Source organism: Bombina bombina, chromosome 3 (assembly GCF_027579735.1).
Source record: "Bombina bombina isolate aBomBom1 chromosome 3, aBomBom1.pri, whole genome shotgun sequence".
NCBI lineage: Eukaryota > Metazoa > Chordata > Amphibia > Anura > Bombinatoridae > Bombina > Bombina bombina.
In genome coordinates this window covers 872,870,206-872,880,205 of record NC_069501.1, presented here as the reverse complement: position 1 = coordinate 872,880,205, position 10,000 = coordinate 872,870,206, and positions in this window count along the sequence as shown.

The window sequence follows — 10,000 nt, the reverse complement described above, 5'->3', positions numbered from 1 at the left end:
GCCCTTATTATATTGCTTAACACAGGATTTTCCTTAATTACCTTAGGCAGTTCTTTCTCTGAGCAGTGTAGTAAAGCTTTTAGTGAATATGGTGTCGCTATCTGGTTTTTTGTTCTGGGGGAAGTATAGTATTTATTATCGCTGATCCAATCTAGTGCTATTTTTCCTAAGCATACTATGTTATATAGTTCAATGTCTGGTAATGCTAAACCTCCCTCAGGTTTTAGAAGCGTCAGTTTTTCCAAGGAAATTGCTTTCCTTTTCTGACCCCAAATAAAGTGAACACGTCGTTTTTTAAATTCTAATAGGTCTACTTTTTTAATGAAAAAAGGAATATTTTGCATCATATAAAGAAGCTTTGGAAAAAGTGAAAGCTGAAATTTAGACCAATTTGACAAATCCCTATATATTTTATCAAACAAATTAGGGTAGTTCATATCGTACCATTCATTTGGATTTTTGGATAGCACTATACCAAGATATTTAAAACTTGTATTTGCTTCTTTAAATTGAGTATTTTGAAAACTATTCTTAGTTTTATGTAGCCAAAAAATCTCTGTCTTAGTGGAATTTGCTTTGTACCCCCAGAAAAGGCACTAAATTCTTCCATTACATTTTTTAAAATAGGAATATTTTTCCCAGAATCTCGTATGAATACTAATAAGTCATCTGCATATAATAGTAAGGTAAATTTCCTTTGCCCTAGCCATATTCCATCTAACTCCTTTCTCAACATAATAGCTAATTGTTCTATGGCTAGATTAATTAAATATGGAGAAAGCGGGCATGCTTGTCTAGATCCTTTTTGAAGCACGAAGATTGGGGTAGGTATTCCGTTTATTACGATGGCTACTGAAGGATTTGTATAAATCAATTGAATACAATTAATAATATTCCCCTGCAATCTGAACTCCGACAAGGTCGTGAATAAGTGATTCCATGTTACCGAGTAGAACACCTTTTCTGCATCAATTGTTATTTTTGCCAAGTCTGTGTTTATTTTATGGTTCTTTTCATGAAGCCTAGCCCAGCAAAAACTAATGATTAACTGTAATCTCCGCATATTAAAAGTAACATTCATTTTTTTCATAAAACCAACCTGGTCCTTATGAATTAATACATTCAAAATATTTTTTATTCTCTATGCAATAATAGTAGTAAGAATTTTATAATCACTGTTCAGGAGTGAAATGGGTCTGTAGGCATTTATATCTGTAGGATCCTTATCTTTTTTCAATATCAATGTTACTAACGAGGCATTAAAATAGAGAGATTGCATCTTGTTTTGTATATAGTATTTGTTGAAAAAGCTTTGTAAAGTTGGGACAATTTCTTGAACCAATATTTTATACAGCTCACTTGGTAACTGGTCTGGGCCTGAAGCTTTGCCTAGTGCTATAGATTTAATAACCTGGCTAATTTATTTCTGCGTTATCTCTGGATTTATAATGTCTAATTGTTCTGGAGAGACCTTAGGAAGTTTAATTTTTTACCAGAAATTTCTTTTTGCCTGGGTATTGACTTCCCCTTTTGAATAAACATTTTGGTAAAACTGTGCTACAAAGTTCCTTATTTCCTGTAAATTTGTAGTATTTGTTCCATTAATTTTAAGAGTTTCAATAACCTGCCTTTTTCTTTTAATTCTCAGAAGGTTAGCTAATGATTTTCCCGCTTTTCCCCCAAATTGGAGGAAGAAAGCTCTACTCCTTAGCTCTTCTTGGGCCATTTTTTGCTTTAAAAACTTTTCTCTTTCTTTTTTAAGTTCAATATATTTTCCCCAAAGTTTCTTATTTAAAGGGTTGCTCATAAAAGAATTATAGATGTTACATAGACGCTGAGCTAATACTAAATCTTTAGCTTTCATTCTACGCTTACTTTGCACTAAATAGGCTTTTATTTCCCCTCTAATAACCACCTTAAATGTCTCCCAAAGTAGTTTACTGTTTTCTTTGTGAACTTGATTAAATTCCAAAAACTCTCTCCATTTTAATGTTAACCGGTTTTTAAAAAATCTGTTTGCATACAAATATTTTGGAAAGAAGAATCTCCCAACATTATTAGTTTTAAACTTTGTAATATTTAGCTTCAATTTCAGAACTGCATGATCGGAAAATAATATTTCATTTATTCCTGCCTTCATCTCTATATTGGTGGCCTTCTCAAAAATTAGACATTGTTTTGTAGGTATAAGATGAACATGTGTATGCTTTATAACCTGGATTTTGAAGTCTCCATATGTCTCACATCTTTAACACTTGACAAAAGTTTTTTAGTAATTTAGATTCCTGTTTGCCATTTGTATTTAATGAAGGCTTTATTCTATCCAAGGTTGGATGCATAACCATATTCAGATCGCCTCCTATAATTCAATTCCTAGAACTGTACTGAATAAGTTTTAATTGTAAGCTATCCCAAAAGCATCTGTCCAATGTATTGGGTCCGTAAACATTACATAATACTAATTGCACACCCTCTACCTCCAACTGTAGTATAATATACCTTTCATCCTTATCTAAATCTACATGCAAGATTTTATAAAGCAGATTTTTATTAAGGAGGATTGCAACACCTTTTTTTCTATTAGTGCATGGGGTTGCTACGACTTCCCCCACCCAGCCTGTTCTTAGTTTACATAATTCCTTCTCTTTTAAGTGGGTCTCCTGGATTAATGCAATATCAGGTTTTGCTTGCTTAAAATGTTTCAGAATATTTTTCCTCTTTTGAGGCGAAGTGGTTCCACCTACATTCCAAGATACCAGTTGAATATTATCTCTCATTCTAAGAGATTACATTTTAATATAGTATTTAAAGACTAGGGCCCGAAAAGGTAGAAAAAAAATAGATTAAAGAATAAAAAACAAGAAAAAACACTCCACATCAGGGTAAAATAATAACTCATCTTAAAATAACACAGCATAAAAAACCCACCAACTCCCAGTAAGGGGACACAGCCCCTAACACACATAATACATCAGAGGTAGTTTCATCTCATCTTCTTCCTTATACATATAACCCATCTATTTTCAGGGCATGACATAGCAAATTTACTTCTTTTTTTATCTATAAATTTCTGTGCCTCATCTGGATTGTTCAGGAGAAACACCCCATTGGCCGTTGAAACTTTAATTTTGGCTGGGTATATAATAGTTGCTTTAAAACCTACTTTAAGCATCCTAGTACAGATAGGTGCCATTTCACGCCTGCTCTGAGATGTTTCGGCTAAAAAATCCTGAAATATTAATACATTTATTTCCTTGAACATAAAAGGATAATATTTTTTGTACTGAGTCAAAATATTCAGTTTATCCTGATAATTCAAAAAATTTACTATAATAGGTCTGTCTTTGATATTTGAATCCCCAGTTTATCTTACGACTCCTATTCTATGAACTCTTTCTATGGTTATAGGAGAATTTCCTGTATCCAGGCCCATACTTACTGGTAAATCCCTTGAAACAAGTTTCAAGAGATCCTGGAATTCAACTGATTCTGGGATACCTATAATTCTAATATTGTTTCGGCATGAGCGGTCCTCAAGTTCTTCTAATTTTGCTTGTATAGATTTAATCTGAACAGTTTGCTCTGTAATTATTATTTCTTGCTGATAGATAGAGTCTTCTAAATCTGAAATTCTTTGTTTAGAATTTTCTAACCTATTTGTGAATTGTTTAACTTCTGCCGCTAGAATTCCAAGATCTCTACGAACCTGCGGCATGAACAAACTCACTTATAAGCAGTAAAAATAACAGAACAAATACATCAATTGGCAAAATTGGCAAACCATTTCCTCACAAAAGCAAATAAACAGAGAACAAACAAACAAGATTTTTTTTCTCTCATTGTAGTCTTTGTTTAAACTGCTGTAGCCAGACTCCCTAGGCTTAGTTAAAGGAAACAAGTATTTGTTTATTTGTTCTCCCTTTTGCCTAGATCTCTATATTCTATTTACACAGGCGTGGATTCATAAATTGAATATTGAATAATCTTCTAGCAGCAGCAAAAACAGGACCTTGCTTGAAAAGTTCCCAGGAATATGAACTTATCAGGGTTCATATAAGCTAAGTTGACAGGGGCCAGACTTTTCCTTAAGCCAAATGTAGCCATGCCTCTGATCTTTAACACATGTAATAAACTTAGGGTTGTTAAATTCGGGTATTCTTTTCACCCCTTAAACCACTGACAGGTAGCTTTGTATAACAACAGCTGTCTTCTTCTGCTAATGGATCTCTTAGCAGACCTCAGGACTGTGTAGCCGCTCCTTTATTGCCCCTCCCCCATGTCAAAGTCAATTATCTGGGAGTTATGGGGGCACCGTTATCCTTTCATGAATAACACACAAGTTCCTTTGTATAATTAAAGAGCAACTTGTTACCTATAGAAATAGCATGGGGGCTCCTTCTCACTACATGCTGAAAACAACAGCCGGGTAAGTATTTTAAAGATTTCTTACCCCAGATCAGCTGTAGCGAAGTCCGCTCTTCAAATGCACGGCCCTGTCCGCCTCCTGTTTGAAATAGAGTCGCAACCGTGCTAAGTGCTCTTCATCTTATTAAAACGGAAAAGGTAGGGATAGCGCTATAAGCTAAGAGAATGAGGAATATAAAGTGTCTTTTTAAGATGTTCTTATAATATACCACAATATTTGTATAGTGAAACCTGGTGTCTAATGACAATCTAGGTGACTGTGATGTCCGTGAATGCACCTAACCCACCTTAGGTATATAGTGTATAAAATGCAATATTATATTGTTTTAGTTAAAAGTTACTTCATTAGAAGTTACTTCATTAGTTACTTCATATATCTGAAGAATCCCATAGGCTGACTTCTAATCCAATTGCAAGAGTGTTCAGAGTATTTAAATTGGAAAATGTATGAAACAAGCATCTTGATAAATGCCCCTGGCGGCTGAAATGCATAGAGATTAGCTTGCTCTGGACATTCACATTTGATTCAACCTCCAGCTGGTAAGATTTATTCATCATAGCGGTAGGGCAGGTACATTGAGCTATATCCATATAAAGGAATAGACTCCATATGTGTAATCCCTGTCCCATGATCCACTAATACACCGCAACTGCTAAACTGTGAATAATATCTACCAAGCCTAGCCCGACATAAACAAAGGCTGACAAGCTGCCTGTTCGTAGTACACCTGTGCTACACAAACGGATCATTACTGACGCCAAACCGTAACCACAAACAAGAAGGACGGATACAATAGAACAGTTGATATTTTCCTAACCACAGATTTTACGAATCAAAGGAGGGGGCGGACTCTGTTATCGGACACTCAATAAGGTCGTACTACAAAGGAGATAAGGTTGTACAACTAAAGACAAACATCTGACATTTCACATAACTAAAAGATTTATCGTGGAACCCTAATATACATACTGGGACTGTTATACACCATCTATCCTCTATATAGATACAAATGTATCATGTCAAGTTCACACAATGTTAATATTCTATGTTGATTAACGTACCGTTAGAGTTTTAAACTATATATGCAATTTCCTAGATGCCGGCATCCATTAGTATAGGAGTTTTATTTTAAACAATTTTTAGATTTACGATCATTTATAGTCTATTTGAGATGTTAGGTTGTATTTACGAGCTGTAAATTTTCTTTTAAGGTATATTAAATTTATATTTTTTATTACACCATATTAGTAATTTATTAGACTCTTAACGCTCACTCTCCTGGGTCATAACACCCAGCTAAACACACCTACATCAACAGGGGTATAACCCTCATAGCTTCTCTTTTCCATCTAAGCAGCATATTATATTATATATTTTATACATCATATGCTTAAAACTGTGTAGGTAGAAATTTACTAGACTATCTTGCGTTCACAATTTTGGATTATAATATTATGCTGACATAACAGGTCAAGAACTTATACAGTACTTATAACCTTATTGTAGCAATATTCTAATGAAGTAACTAAAACAATATAATGTTGCATTTTATACACAATTTACCTAAGGTGGGGTAGGTGCATTCATGGACATCACAGTCACTTAGATTGTCATTAGACACCAGGTTTCACTATACAAATATTGTGGTATATTATAAGAACATCTTAAAAAGACACTTTATATTCCTCATTCTCTTAGCTTATAGCGCTATCCCTACCTTTTCCATTTTTATATACATCCAGGTGATTTTTTTGAGGTTATATCACCTATACAGGGATCAGCAATAAGAGATAGAGTGTAGTATCTTTCAATTTACATTTAGACGTTCTGCTCATCATCTTATTAACAAGCCCCTCTTCTGATGGTTTCCCTCACAAACTCAGTACTTCCGTGCTGCTTTCCTGTAGAGTGCCCTCCTGTTACCAGGTCCTCCACCCTGCCATCGATCAGCAGTATGTACTGTTTGGAAAGCCATTGGCTCTGTTTGAAGATTACCTCCGACCCAGACCACGGGTCTCGATGCGTCCCTGGTCGAAACCGGAGATTCGAGCAGAACGTGATGCTCGCCAAGCTGCTCCTTCCCCATGAGCATCTATTCCAAGCCTCCTCTGGCTACCTCAAGGAAATGCTTGGCCTTGCGTGAGTATTCTATGCTCCATCCCTCTCAGAGCAAAGCTGCTGCCAGCTGACCCATAGCGCCTCCCCTTCCAGTCTCAGCTGCCATCAGGTATAATTGTCTGTAATCGCCTTTTCTAAAAAGCTGACATACAATTCGGATATTACTGATATATTTCCAGCAGCTGACCTCCTCAAAGTGCAATGTGGTGTTGATTGAGGTTAATGGAGCTAGTTTGCAGACTAATGTATACAATTCTTAGGGCTAGAGTAATATAAGGCTACAAGTAAAGTACATTGGTAAATTAGACCCTTGACTATACAGCTGGCGTGTCATTGTATGTGTAGCATCAGGATTTCTATATATATCTACTGCCAAAGTGAAATTGAAGGACCTTAAAGTGTTATCTAATGCTTTCATGTTTCACCTCAATCAGGCAAAATATATATTATGACTGGAGAGCTAAGTGTCTATTGGCTTGTGCTTACTCAGAATGGGAGAAATAACTAGGAGGTGCTTTGTCTTATGTTTGAGAGCACCTAGTAAGTTGGATAGACTAAATATATGTGTAGTCACATTTTTTAAGTGTACCAACAGTCCATAAATTATGTGTTAATTGTAGGCCCAATAAAGGGATAGAGTGGGCTAATCATATTACTGTTTCAAGTATTTGACTGCTATAGAAATAGCAAAGTGACCGCCAGCAAAAAAAAAAGGGCCAGTAAGGATTGTCTAAATCATGGATTTGTATCAGCATATACGCTCACTGTAATGTCTAGGTTGCATGTAATGTTTGAGAGGTGTAATCCAAATCCATATAACCCTTAAAACAGAAAATGTGTACATATTCACATACCCCAAAATGATTAGTTAGTTTTTAGTTAGTTAGTTATGCTTTGTGGATGTGTATAATTGACCCAGGTGTGGGTTTCTATAATTGATATCATATAGAATTCTGCAATTTAACACAGATAGTGAGACAAGTTAGGAACCTCATAGTACAGAACAGATCACTATAATGTCTTAATGAGCTTTGTAGCTATCTATAGTAAAAATATAACTTTATAAATAACATAAGCATTGTCTAAAAACGATAAACATTGGGAGGTCAGCAAGTTGTCAAGTCATGAAACATAGGACTTGGCAAACTTAAGAAAGTCAATAGGTACTTGATATAAAGAGTAATCTTCTTCACACTTGTGTTTTAATAGTAGGTTTTTCATCTTATTCCCCTTTTAGGGACATAGTCATAAGATACAATCAGGTTCAATCATCCACCACTTCTGCATTTAGGGGAGAGGTTTAACTTAGGGATATACCAAATACTCACTAACTTCAAAACATTGGATAAATTGAAAACAGACATCAACACAGTCTACATAAAGTCATTATCAGGGAAAGAGAAAGTAGTGGTAACTCAAAATATAAATGTGAAATCCCACATGAAGTTCTCAGTTGCATAATATAATAGCCACATCAATTCCTTTGAATGCGATCAATTCCATCTCCTGCTATATTAAAAATCCTTTGTTTAACCTACTCTCGAACGGCGCCATGGCTTCTGCCACCAGTTCGGCAAGATGTGGGTTAACAGTATTCCTGTATTGAAGCTGAGCGGGAGGTTGAGTATCAGGCATGGCCTCTCTGCGATATGGATGTGTGTGTTGTGCATCAGAGCTAGTGCGGTACCTATTTATCTTGCCAGTTCTGTAAGTAGCTTGTCAGACTAGATCACGGAGCCCCTTCCCCCAGGGGGTCTGGCCGCATCCTCTCCCTGAGGAGACAAGGGCCTCACTGTGCCGCAGACTTCAGATAGGGGGAAGCTAGAGAACTCAGTGCTTCTAATGGGCCTGCGTCTCAGTTCCTGGAAAGTCCCATGCAGCTCATCAGGTATGATCATTGTAGTCTTCAGATCCAAAGACTGCAGTTTCAACGGGGTACTAGTTACATCTTGCTCGATTGTTTTTGCACCCAGTGTTGTGTCTGTTGGGTTTTTCAATGACGCACATAGGTCTGTTAAGTTGCGAGCTTGCTATCCATATTATGATGGAAAGTCTTCAGTTGGGCTCTTATAGCCTCATGGAACACCTCCATATCTATATGACTGTGGGAATATTGCAGTCCGTAAGAAAATGTAGTGCTCCAGTTATCTGGGGTAGGCACGAGGTCTCTCATTGGGTGTACTGCGTAAGGCCTCTGCGGTCCTGGGCAGTGCTCAAACAACTCTAGCTGCTCTGCTCACAGCAGTGGGAGTATTTCTAGTAGTTATTTCTGTGTTGAGCGTTCAGTTTTGAATAACGTTGCTATAATAGCAGCCTTTGGTCTGGAGCTTCAGCACATGAAACTGATCTCCATCTTAGTCCGGACACTCCCTCATATCCATTGGTCCGCCTTACCGGAACAATGCCGTCATCCTCTTTGCGCAACTGCGAACGTGCGAACTGAACTACGTGTCCCCAGCAAGTCAACAATCGGAACAACGCAGTCATCCTCCTCATGCAACTGCGCATGCACGAACTGAACTACGGAGTCCCTGGCAGGCCAACAATCTGTAATTGGCTCTCAATGACATCAGATGCTGCGCTCTCTAACCCAACCTAGTATATTTTATTATAGCTATAAACTCTGAGAAATATGTTTCTATTTCTGAAATATATAAATATTTTGTAAAAAAACTTAAATAAAAAAATCAGAATACACATTAATTTTGACATTGTAAATTTAACCAATTTCATCTCTGGTCAATTAAATTCCTTTTGACCCCTTCCTTTCCTTTTTCCCATAGCAATAAATGGGTATACTATCACATCTAAATACCAATCAGCAAACCCCAAAAGTGCTGTATCCCCTGGTCACATAACAAGGGGAGTGGAATAAAAGAAAGGAAATAAAAGGGGGGGAACTTCCTCTCTATTGGCTTCAAACTCATTATCCTCTTAACATGGCAGACTGTATATAATCTTTGTGAATAAACAGGGCAATATATTGCCGTTGTAAGTTTACTGACAACAATTTAATTAACCACATTTATCAAAAAAACTTAAAACCTCCATTTCTGAATTTAACATCATCATCATATTGTTCAGTTATCAGTTTAGCTTTTAATTGCTCAATAAACTGAGTAAAGCTTGGGGCTTTTTTTAGATTTCCAAGTTGAAAAGATTAAATCTCATCCATTTAAAATAACAAAATTTAGAAATTTTGCATTAGCACTTTCTTGACTACCCTCTAATAAAAATGCAACATCCTCACTCCAGAGCTGAATTGGTTGCTTAATAATTTTGGATAACCAATACGAGATCTTAGCCCAGAATCTGTTAATTTTCGGGCAATGCCATAAACAGTCTATAATTTTTGCTGCAGGAAAGCTAGATCTAGAGCAAGAAAAAATTAGATTTTTGTTCCAAGATGTTAAATTATAGTTTATATATATTTTATTTAGTAACTTAATATGTGAT